The following is a 12,536-nucleotide window of genomic DNA, read 5'->3' as shown; positions in this document are numbered from 1 at the left end:
TGAGTTATCGATGAGACATATGCAGTACTAATTTCCAGACTAAGGTTTTCTACAATTAAAGCATCTAGTCCACAGGTCTGCAACCCGCGGCTCCGGAGCCGCATGCGGCTCTTTCAACCGTCTCCTGCGGCTCCCAGTCCTCTGCCATGTGCAGTCCAAAAAACAAAAAAACAAAAAACAAAAGTGGGACTAAAAAAGTTCAACCAATCAATTCAAATATGCAGGGTAGGTGCGTATCTCACCTTGGCTCCACTCTTCAGTCAAACCCTGTTCTGCGCATGCGCGCATGTACGCGCATGCGCACACATTTTTTGCGGCTCCCAGTTTTTCCTTTTGTGAGGGAACCGGTTCTGAGTGGCTCTTTCACTGTTTCAGGTTGCTGACCCCTGATCTAGTCCATATAGCTAGATCATTTATTTGCAATATTGCTAAATTGTCACATTTGTAGTTCAATGAATAATGAATAAATGGCACTGATGTTACCGAGTTTGAGCAATGAAACATCTGCAAGAAAACCACCAAGCTCAGACAGCACAAAGGACCACTCAATGAATTATCAGCTAAAACTATTCTAGACTTTTTGTCAAGCTGAAGATTTATGATTCTTAAAATACACTATGTATCCTATATATACTACTTGGCAATTACCTTCAATAGTTCAATTCAATTACATAACCGGGCCCGAAGGGTTTTTTTTTTAAAGGTTCAGTCAGTCCTGGTACTCTTTAATATAGTTGTTTCTTTGAGATAATGTACAGGTCATGCAGTTCTTTTATTCACAATAATATGTACCACAAGAGATAATTTCTCATTTCAAATCCAGAGACTGAACCTAGTCTGTGTGTATGTATTTAGCAATGTATGAATAGAAAAGCACTTCTATAGAGAAGCTCAACAGATTTTTATTTTCATATTCTGTTGTAGCTTACCCATGCCCAATTACTGTCCTGAAGCTTCAATGACAAAAACAACATTTAGAGGAAAAGAACATTGTAAAGGTTTATTCGCTCTCTGGATCCAATTCTTGCCATGAATATGTTTATAAATCATCCAAACAAAATGCCTAATCTTATTTAAAAGAAACCTTCAATCATTTTAATGTGATTCTGGAGACAAAGAGGAAAGGGAGACTAACTTCTTTATGTTACTTGAGTGGACATGTTTTATGCAATGTAATTGTTCAGATTTAAGAATTGTGCATCATCACATATAAATTTTTCATTTTATTAATTAAAGGAAAGAGATTATGTGAAATCTGTACATAGTCTGCAGAAAGAATAGTAATTGCTTTGGTATTTATTTGAGTGAAAAAAGTTTATACCTATTTAGAAATGTTTTAATGGCAGGATTCATTTCATTTCAATTATACTTCAACCATGTCAAATACATGCTTGTTGACTCATAAACCACAATGTTAAGTAAGTCTGTGCATACAATATTTGTTTCTCTTCTGTTAAACTGCAACCATCTTCATATTTCATCATTTTTCTGAGAATATCACATTTTTCTGCTGGATTGTTAAACTATAGTGTTTACCAACAAAAGTATCTGAGAACCAGCAATTAAACTACAAAAAGGCAATAAATATTAGTATATAAATAGAGCTAGCGCTAATAAGCATATTACTAATTTCTATTATTACGACAGAGCTAAATGAATGACAGAATTTGGATGAAAGGAAGAAATCAGTACATATTAAATACTTTATGTAATAATGATTAATTTCAAAACTATGTATGAAACATAAAAGTTGAGATTTTATATAACTACTATTTATTAGAGTATCAATTACCCAATTAAATGTCTTCTGCCACACTTTGGAATAATTTCTAAGCTAAAGTTTCAAAATGTGGAAAATCTGCTGTGTTATGAAACTCTATTTTCATACTGACCCATTATACCATATCATGGTGCCAAGGACAACAAATGTCAAATGGAAACAAGTATGTTACAAAAGGAAAAGCCAAAGGCAGATGAGATTTTATGCAAGTAATAACATTTTGGAATTCATAAATCTTCAACATGCCATTTTCCTAAACCCAATATTAGCATATTTTGAGGAAGAGTTAAGCAAGTAAATTCTGATCTTTAATGTCTCAGTAAAAATAGTTCCTCATAGTAGCAGAGCAGTAACTCAAACAATTATCTATACTGCTATATCAGAGGATATACTAGAGCAATCGAATCAGGTATTTAACACTATAAAATAATATAGGTTTAATATGTTATTAAAATATTGTTGCCTAATTTAAAAGGGTGTAATTTTGAAAACACTGTATGTAAAACACTTATTCACATACTGTATTTACATTTATTTCAAGGTAAAGTACAGCTTTAAAGTACTAGCAAGAAGTCCAGTGAATATGAAATCATCAATTCTCTATTTTACAGAAAAATAGCCAGAGCAATCCTAAACAGGAATGGGTATGAGGGAGGCAATGGGACAGAGGAATCCAAAGCATCCTATTTCCCCCTTAGCTCCCTAAATCAGGTCAGAACTGGCTACTGCAGTCTGTTCTAGACAACTATATTTTAAGGTTATTGTATGAGCAGCTGGTTGGCTTCCAAGCTTCAAGACATATTCAAAGTGCTAGTGATCACCTAGAAAGCTCTATATATCATGCTACCAACCTACCTATATCTATGTGTGATAGGAAAAAGGGGGGGGCTGCCTTGCTAAGCATGATTCCTCCATACAGTTCAAGAAAGGAATAAGATATCCTCAAATGACCTTCTCATATATACTATCCTTATACGCATGCCTGGCTCCAGCCTTCCTTTCATTCTTGAAGGTCCTTAAAACTGTTTTAATTCAGCAAATATATAGTGGCCATCTGAGTACAATACTGTTAGTTATTCTAAAAGTAACATTATGGATTGGGCTATTATACTGCCTTCCTTCCTAGAATCTTTTTGATGGGGTGGTTTACAATTATTGCAAAATAAATAAATCATGAAAAGACTAACAATCCTTCCTAAATCTTTCTAAGAGATAACGTTGCTTATGAACTTTCAAACTGAGACAAAGAAAATGCTAGTGTTCTATAACTGCCAAACTATATTACAAGATTTTATTAGATAAAAAGAGTATAAATGCCATGTTTTTCTTTCATGTCTAATACTGAGCTACATCCAGTCATGGTGAACATTTTATTATCCACATATATTACAGCTAAAGTCTATATTGTCTTTGCAAAATAACAGCAATCACAGATTAAATAATTCAATCTTTAATTAATCTATGAGATTCCTGAGAAATTTATCCATAAACATAATTGGGAAGCTTAGAACAAAAATTAACTGTTCTAAATATTACTAATATGGTATTTGCTAATATGCAAAAAGATAATTCTAGGCATTTACAGATGCCAATATATCAGTTATATTAAGAAAGTGTGAATGAAAGTATCAGAATCCTGAAGTTTGGTATGCAAAATCTGCCCCCAAAGTATGTGGCCTTCAATACAAGTGTAATATTCCTATGTATTTTTATTTAAAGATTTAAAGAATAATTTATTAGTTGCACAAGTATAAAAAAATATTTGTACTTCCTAAGGGAGAGAATGTTTTAATTCCCAAATTGCATTAGGAACAGTCAAATCTGTTTTGTTATTTTAAGAGACCAGAACTATTAATTCCTGGAAATAGGACAAAATTGTCTTTCTCTGGCTTAGAGAATTCTGCAAAATACAATGCAGACTGTTGGTATAAAAAGATATTTAATCATTAATGAAATTATTTGTGCTGAAGAGTAGATCAATAAAGGATTTCAGTATTATAGAAGCAATTCACACGTTTTCCCCCATTTTCCTACACACTGAATATATATTTCCACACCCTTTATAAGGTTCTTTTTAATATTATAATAACTTCATCAATCCCTAAATACACAGAAAAGAAATACTGAAAAGAAACCACTTAAGCTATGTTCATTTTCAATCTCCCTCCTCAAAAATTAATAACCGGGTGAGTAGATGAAAACACAGTTTAGCTCTTAAAAAATAGGCTTCACCCAGCAGCTAGCAAAAGGAAACAAAGCAGGTGTTATCGGGAGGGAGTTATTGATGTCTAGCAAGTCTCATGGGTTTGACAAGAATTACATGAAAGATCAAGAAAATGTAGTCATTCCTACAGCTAGTTTCTTGATAGTGCAATCCTACACATGCACTGCCAGATTGTATAAATCTCATAAAATCTGTAGCTGCTGAACTGAGAGCATAGAATTAATTTGACATCTCCATTTACCAACAAAGCTTATTTGGACCATAGGCTATTTCTTAATGCCATCTCTCTTTGGGGATGACAGAGTGAACTTTTAGCTAGAAGGGAGAGCTACATCGCAGAACTGTCCTATTTGGGATGCAAAATCTGAGGCAACCACTAGAGCAGGGGTCTTCAAACCTGGCCCTATTATGTATGACTCGTGGACTTCCAACTCCCAGAATTCCTCAGCCGGGCACGCCGGCTGAGGAATTCTGGGAGTTGAAGTCCACTAGTCATAAAAGGGGCAGGTTTGAAGACCCCTGCACAAGAGGGCAGCGTTGGGATACAGAACAGTTTGCAGCTCAAAGGAGGGTAGCTCGACAGGCCTAAAAAAAATGAAACTCTTTCGTTTGCAGGACTTCCTCCAGACTGAAGGGGTTCTGAGCAGGCGGATTTAGACAATTGCGATGCCAAAGCCTGTCCAAAAACACACAGAGCCGCACCCACCCACCCACCCGTGCAAAACCCCACCAGGCTCAACAAGCAAAAGGGGCGGTTACGTCCCTTGCTTTTAATCCGGGGCTCCTCAAAATTCGGTTTATTGTGTCGAAGCCCCGAATAATTCGAGGCTACTTGAACTAACCAGTGCTACGAATAATACACAAAGCCGACGACGACCCCCCCTTTGGGATAGCCCCATCGATCCTTCGGGAGGTGGGGGTCAACACTGACCATGTTGGAGAGCCTGGTTTTAACAACCCCCCCGCTCCCGCGTTAAAAAAAATATTTATTTAAACGCTTCAGCCTTCCGACACCCCCGATGTGAGGAGAAAAACGCGAGTCCCGATCCCTCCTTTCCGCCCTCCGCCGGCACCAAAAGGGGAGAAGAAAAAAAAAAGAAGGTCGGAGCCAACGACGGTCGGCTCGGGCGAGGCGGGGCCTCCCTTCGCGCTCACCTTCCCCGCCAGGCCTGCGAAGCCGCCCTCCTCGTCCCGTCCAGGAGAAGCGAGGCCCAGAGCGATATCCGCGTCGCTCGCCCGGGCCTCTCTCTCTCTCTCTCTGAGGAGGACGACGATGGAGGCGCCGCCGGCCGGAGAAAGGCGCCGCCACGTCACGAAACCCCTTTGACGTTAAGCCATTGTGGGGTCACCGCCGGGGCCGCTTCCCGCTAGGCCGCAGCGCGTCGGCGGGGACGAGCGAAGCGGGAGAGCCACTCCTGCCCCGCCGCCTCCCCGCCCGCTCCTCCCTTTTCCTAGCAGGCCCGACGCGCCGGGCTCGCCCGCGTGCCTCACTCACCGGAGAGGAGGGGAATGGGCCGCGCAGAGACGCTGACGGGGGGGGGGAAACCGGGGGTCGCTGCCTCTCCTCGGCCTCGCCGCCTCAGCTGAGATCGGCGGCCGCCGCCACCGCCGCCATTTCCTCCTCCTCCTCCTCCTCCTCCTCTCCTCCGTCTCGAGCTCGCTCTCGGCAGCGCCGGGCGGGGGACTTGTTGCTCCGCCCGCGCTGAGGCGGCTGAGGAACCCGTCGCCAAAATGGCCGCCGCCCGATGAGGCGGAGAGGGCTCGCAGGCGACGCCGAAGGGATGACCGCTCTCTCCCGCTCCCGCGGGCGGACACACTGGCACTTGGGAGGACTGTTCGGCGCGAACCATAGAGATGAGCTCCTTTCCTTAGTGGGTGGGGGGGGGGGAAAGAAAGGGAGGCGCGGCCGAGGAGGGAATTTAAAAAAAAAGGAGCGCGAGCTCCGCCGAGTGACGAGGCGCCCCTTGTGGTTGGGGAAGGAAGCGCTCCTGGGAGGCGGGAAGAGCCGCGCGTACGTAGATGCGCTTGAATCCCCAAATCAAATCCCTGCTCTAAAACATAAACGACGTGCTATGAAGCAAGTCAGTGGCAGTCGAGTTCTGTTCCTGACGTCTTGGGAAGAATATAAAAGTGCCTGGTAAGGGCAGAGAATGTGGAAGCTGCTGGTGCAATAGAGTCCTCGAGTTATGAGCACAGCTGAGCCCTAAATAATAATAATAATAATAATAAACCTTTATTGTCAAAGTACAACATGTGTACATTGAGATTAGCTGAGCCTCCCCCTGTGCTCTCTCCCCCCAACACACAGTGACAACAAACCCTCCATCCCACCACACTATGTGAACCAACTACACCACACACCGGCCTCCCAAGTCAACTCTGCATAAGATTATATCCCATTCAAAAGCCTAACAGCCCACGGATAAAAGCTGTTCTTCAGCCTGTTGGTACGGCTGGCTATATTCCTATATCTCCTACCGGATGGTAGGAGAGTAAAGAGATACCGTCCAGGGTGTGAGTCATCCCTGAGAATCTTCCTCACTCTTCCAAGGCAACGAGCCCTGGCGATGTCATCCAGTGGTGTCAGGGGACAGCCCACAATGTCTTGTGCTGTGCTCACTACCCTCTGTAATACTTTCCTGTCCGCGGCTGTCAGACCAGCATACCAAACCACAATACCATACGAGAGGACGCTCTCTATGGTAGACCGGTAAAAGAGGGTCATTAGCTGTTGTTCTACCCTGTTCTTCCGCAAGATCCTAAGAAAGTGAAGCCTCTGTTGGGCCTTTCTAGCCACCTGGGTTGTGTTAACTTTCCAGGTCAGATCTTCACAGAGGTAGACTCCCAGAAATTTAAAGGAGGGAACTCTCTCTATACAGTCCTCCCCGATGTAAAGTGGGGCAGGTTCCTCTTTTTTTCTCCGGAAGTCTAACACCATCTCTTTCGTTGTACGTTGCTGAGTGAAATATTGGCTGAGTTGGCTCCATTTTACGACTTATCTTGCCACAATTAGTTAGTGGAATCGCTGCATTTCTTAAATTAGTAGCATGGTTGTTAGGTGAACGTTGTTAAGTGGTGAGCAAGGGGGTTGGACTAGAAGACCTTGAAGGTCCCTCCCAGCTCTATTCTGACGGAATCTGGATTCCCCATTGGACTTTCCTTGTCAGAGGTTCGCAAAGGCTGATCACATGACACTACAACGGTCATAAAATGTGAACCAGTTGCCACCAGCTACCAAATTTTGATCATGTGTCCGTGGCGATGCTGCAATGGCCATGTGAAAAAGAGGCATAAGTCACTTTCTTCCGTGTCATTGTAACTTTGAATGGTCACTAAATGAACGGTTGTAAGTTGAGGACTGTCTTTATTATCTGTGCCTTTCAGCATTTCTGAAGGAAAAAATCGCCACACTTTAGTTTAGTTTAGTTTATTAGACTTATATACCGCCCTTCTCCCGTAGGACTCAGGACTTAAGACTGAAGCCTGTGAAACTAAGAGAGAATAAGGCCAGACAAGTTATCAAAACACCTGGTAGATGCTCTGGTGATCCGAGGAGGAGAAACGGGCAGCAAAATGTACTTTCATCATGTCGGGGCTGGAGAATCAGCAGGGTTTAAACATTCTGTAGCTTGACTCTTGATTTTGCAATAACTGTTCTTGGAAGAGCTTCTGACACTGAGCCAAAGCACCCTCTGAGCTCACCAGCGTATCTTTGTGCTCCTAGACCAGGGCTTTTCAACCTTTTCACCCAATGTACCCCTTTTAGGATATGGCAACATCCGAGTACCACCAGTCGCCTAGCAAGGTGTCAAAAACTTGATGACCAAAAAAAAAAAAAGAAAAAAGTGATGAAGTACAGGTAGTCCTCGACTTACAACAGTTCGCTTAGTGACTGTTTGAAGTTACAATGGCACTGAAAAAAGTGCCCCCCAAGCCACAGCTGAGCAAGACACCCGCCTGCCCGCCCGGCAGTACTCTTCCTCCTGTCCGAGGTTTTCATTATTGTGAGCATTTCTGTTGAGGATTGGCAGTGGGGGTGGGGTGGGGTGGGTGTTTGGTTTTTATTCCCCCCCTCTACTGGGTGGTTGCAGCAGGTTTTGGTCACTTCACATGACCCTGGGACACTGTGACCATCATAAACATGAATCAGTTGCCAAGCATCTGAATGTAAATCACAAGACCCTGGAGATGCTTCAACATTCCAGCTGATCAGCGCTTCTTCTGGGCTCAGAAGCATCAGGATCAGTGCCGAGCTCCAGCTGGAGCCTGGCGCTAATCCTGGCACTTCCGCTGAGCTCTGACAGCCCTGCAGCTCCAGCTGTCTCTCGCTCAGGCTTGTGCGGTGCTGCCACCGGTTTAGCTCATTCCCCTCCCCTGCTACCACTTTTCTAGGATGGTTGCGTACCACCTGCTAGGTGTGAATGTACCACAGGTGGTACCCATACCACTGGTTGAAAAGCCCTGTCAGAGAGAGAGAGAGAGAGAGAGAGAGAGAGAGAGAGAGAGAGAGAGAGAGAGAGAGAGAGAGAGATTTAGTGCAGGTGAAACACAATGAAAAGTCAGCAATTTTATCACACTTTCTAATGTTTGGAGTGCTTTCTGCACATGGTTCATTAGATTTAACACAGGTCGTCCTCAATGGGGACCCAGAGATTCAGTTGAAGTGAAGTTGTTGAATCTTTCCCAGTGCTTTCAAATCATCCAAATTCAAATTATTAAAGCTCAGCAACCCAGACTAATTAAAACTTACTACATGAAACTGCAACTAGAGCTACTGTTGGAAGAAAGGTCTTCATCGTGGTTCATCAAAGCTGGGAATAAACATGGCAACTGCTTTGGGAAGAAGGTTGTAGTTTATTGAAGAGGAGAACCAGACAGGAAGACGATCTGGCAGAAAAGACAGGCTGAACACATGTAGGGAGTGGGTTTTTATACCCTCTGGAGCCTTTTGTTTGGAGCTGCTTCCTGTTCCTGTTTGAGGTTATTTCCTGTGTCATTAACTTTTGACCTGAATCAGAGTGTGCCTTTCTGGTATTCTGATGGTGATGGGTTAATCCTATTATGTCCAAAGATTGTGTCCTCCTTCCCTGAGGATGGGGTAGGTAGATTTTAGGTGTCTTTGTCTTCCTAAGCTTCTAGCTTCAACCTTCCTAATGGTTTACATCTGCATTTCTATATACCGTATATACTTGAGTATAAGCCGACTCGAGTATAAGCCGAGACCCCCAATTTCACCCCCAAAAACTGGAAAAAGTTGTTGACTCGAGTATAAGCCGATCCGCCGTTCTGCAAGCCTCTGCCGCCAGCAGAGGCTCGATCCGCCATTTTGCAAGCCTGAATACACAGGAATACCCTGTGTGGCCGCGGCTCTCGGGGAAGCCCTGGCTGTCAGCTTCCTCGCTCCACGCTGCCATTCGGGGCCCGCGCGTTCCCCGGGCAAATCGTGGCGCCCAGCAGGCGAGGAAACACGCCCGCTCCAGTCGCCCCCCCTTCCCTCAGGAGACGCGAAGCAAGTGACCGCCCGGAGCTTACCGAGGACTTGCTTCGGTGCTTCCAGGATCGCGCGCACCTCTCCCAAGCCGCCGCCGTCCGGAGACCTGCCGAAGTTTGGGGAGGTTTGGGGAGGTGCGCGCGCACCTCCCCAAACCTCCCCAAACGTCGGCAGGTCTCCGGACCTCTGCGCCCTGCCTGCCTGCTTCTTTCCGCAGCGGAAAGAAGCAGGCAGGCAGGGCGCGGAGGAACGGAGACCTGCCGACGTTTGGGGAGGTTTGGGGAGGTGCGCGAACCTCCCCAAACGTCGCCGGGTCTCCGTTCCTCTGCGCCCTGCCTGCCTGCTTCTTTCCACAGCGGAGGAACGGAGACCCGGCGACGTTTGGGGAGGTTTGGGGAGGCGCCCAAACCTCCCCAAACGTCGGCAGGTGTCCGTTCCTCCGCGCCCTGCCTGCCTGCTTCTTTCCGCTGTGGAAAGAAGCAGGCAGGCAGGGCGTGGAGGAACGGAGACCCGGCGACGTTTGGGGAGGTTTGGGGAGGCGCCCAAACCTCCCCAAACGTCGGCAGGTCTCCGTTCCTCCGCGCCCTGCCTGCCTGCTTCTTTCCGCTGTGGAAAGAAGCAGGCAGGCAGGGCGTGGAGGAACGGAGACCCGGCGACGTTTGGGGAGGTTTGGGGAGGCGCCCAAACCTCCCCAAACGTCGGCAGCTCTCCGTTCCTCCGCGCCCTGCCTGCCTGCTTCTTTCCGCTGCGGAAAGAAGCAGGCAGGCAGGGCGCGGAGGTCCGGAGACCTTCCAACGTTTGGGGAGGTTTGGGGAGGTGCGCGCACACCTCCCCAAACCTCCCCAAACTTCGGCAGGTCTCCGGACGGCGGTGGCTTGGGAGAGGTGCGCGCGATCCCGGAAGCACCAAAGCCTCGGCCGCGCACAAGTCCTCGGTAAGTTTTTTTTTTTTGACTGGAGTATAAGCCGAAGTGGAATTTTTCAGCCCAAAAAGTGGGCTGAAAAATTAGGCTTATACTCAAGTATATACGGTATCTGGTTTCTGCTTGGGGGAAGGGAGACCTGGGGCTATTAAGAAAACTGAGCATGCTTTCCTGCCTCTTCAAGATCCTTTGAGGAAATATATTTTTTCTGCCCTTTTAATATTTCCTTCTCTGGGGAGCTGACTTCCCACACTACAAAGTAGAACATGCAAAACATTAGGCTTCAACTGGTGCAAAATGCAGCCGCGCGAGTTGTGATGGGGGCTTCCCGATACTCCCATGTAACACCTCTTCTCCGCGAGGTGCATTGGCTTCCGGTTGCCCTCCGGGGGAGATTCAAGGTGCTGGTGATGACCTATAAAGCCCTAAATGGCTGGGGTCCGGATTATCTAAGGGAACACCTGCTGCCGGTATCATCTTCCCATCGTCCTGTGCGCCCCCACAGGGAGGGCCTTCTCAGGGTGCCGCCGGCAAAGGATTGCTGGCGGGCAACACCCAGGGGGAGGGCCTTCTCTGTGGGCGCGCCTGCCCTCTGGAACCAGTTACCCGTAGAGCTTAGGACTGCCCCTGATTTTCGTTCGTTCCGCCGGGACCTGAAGACCTGGCTCTTTGAGCTTTCCGGCCAGGACTGAGGATTTTTAAATTTTTTAACTTATTGTAATTGGGTTTTTAATCAGAGTTATAGGGGTTTTAGATTTTAATTAAGGAAAATTTAATCTATTTTAATTGCTATTAATTTTTGTATTGTAATGTTGTTTTAATTGCCTTGTGAACCGCCCTGGGTCCTACGGGAGAAGGGCGGTATATAAGTTTAATAAATATAAATATATAAATATTCTCTAGCTTTTCTTCAGATCCTATAAATCAGATCAGGAATGTTTACATGTACTGAACTTGGCCTGTCAAGCAAGCCAGTTTGCTATAGGCTAGAAACCAGAAGATTGTGAGTTCTAGTCCCACCTTAGGCACAAAACCAGCTGGGTAACCTTGGGTCAATCAACTCTCTCAGCCCTTGGAAGAAAGCAATCACAAACCGCTTTTTAAATGTTGCCAAGAAAACTGCAAGGAGTTGTCCAAGCAGTCCCCAGAACTCAATATTGACTCAAAGTGTACGCATGACATATTCACACAAACACACACCCATACCACATATGGCCTGCAGAGTTTCCAACAACCACTAGAAGGCGACAAATTACAGTACTCTAGGTCACTCTAGGTCAGGGGTAGGTAACCTTGGCTCTTTTAGGACACATGGACTTCAACTCCCAGAATTCCTGAGCCAGCATCTAGTGGTTTAGAGTTTTGCAACCCAAGTACGGGAGATTTAAGCAAACCTATTCAAGATAGCCTGAAAGATGCTTTTTTACAAAAGGCAACTGGACTTTCTGTGTTTTTTGTCTTGGAGACATTTTGCTTCTCATCCAAGAAGCACTTTCAGCTGAGAACTGAAGATGCTTCTTGGATGAGGAGTGAAATGTCTTCAAGAGAAAAAAAAACACAGAAAGTCCATTTGCCTTTTGGAAAAAGCACCTTTGCGACAACCATGATCTAGATCAAGGGGTCTTCGAACTTGGCCCTTTTATGACTTGTAGACTTCAACTCCCAGAGTTCCTAAGCCAGGCACGCAGGCTGAGGAATTCTGGGAGTTGAAGTCCACAAGTCATAAAAAGACCAGTTGACTGAGTGTGGAAAGTCAGCTCCCCCCCTGCCAGAGAAAGAAATATTAAAAGGGGAGAATATTATATTTCCTCAAAGAATCTTAAAGAGGCAGAAAAGCATGCCCAGTTTTTTGTTTGTTTTTTTCTTAATAGCCCCAAGTCTCCCTCCCCCAAGCAGAAACCAGCTCTGTAGAACTGCAGATGTAAATAATCCATTCAGGAAGGTTGAAACTAGAAGATTAAGAAGACAAAGACACCTAAAATCTACATACCCTACCCAAACTCTAAGACAGGACATAATAGGATTAACCCATAGATACCAAAGGGATACACTCAGACTCAGGTCAAAATACAGGACAGAAGAAATACAAAGCCTCAAACAGGAAGAGGAAACAACTCAA

The 12,536-nt window shown here is 45.3% G+C and overlaps 1 protein-coding gene across 3 annotated transcripts in view; it reads right to left on the bottom strand.

The window, feature by feature from the left end:
- The window catches only part of DIDO1 (death inducer-obliterator 1), a 69,699-nt gene extending 63,978 nt beyond the window's left edge, over positions 1 to 5,721 (bottom strand). For 2 of the 3 annotated variants that reach the window (XM_081325193.1, XM_081325194.1), the window contains exon 1: positions 5,500 to 5,721. The gene's annotated coding sequence lies outside the window, so the exon portion shown is untranslated. The remainder of the gene's footprint in view (positions 1 to 5,499) is intronic. The other variant, XM_081325196.1, reaches the window with a different exon arrangement.
- Positions 5,722 to 12,536: the final 6,815 nt, after the last annotated feature.

The sequence above is a fragment of the Vipera berus genome (genome assembly GCF_964194415.1).
Source record: "Vipera berus genome assembly, chromosome: 3".
NCBI lineage: Eukaryota > Metazoa > Chordata > Lepidosauria > Squamata > Viperidae > Vipera > Vipera berus.
The sequence above is the reverse complement of the archived record's forward strand: the minus strand, read 5'-3'. Positions and strand labels throughout refer to the sequence as shown.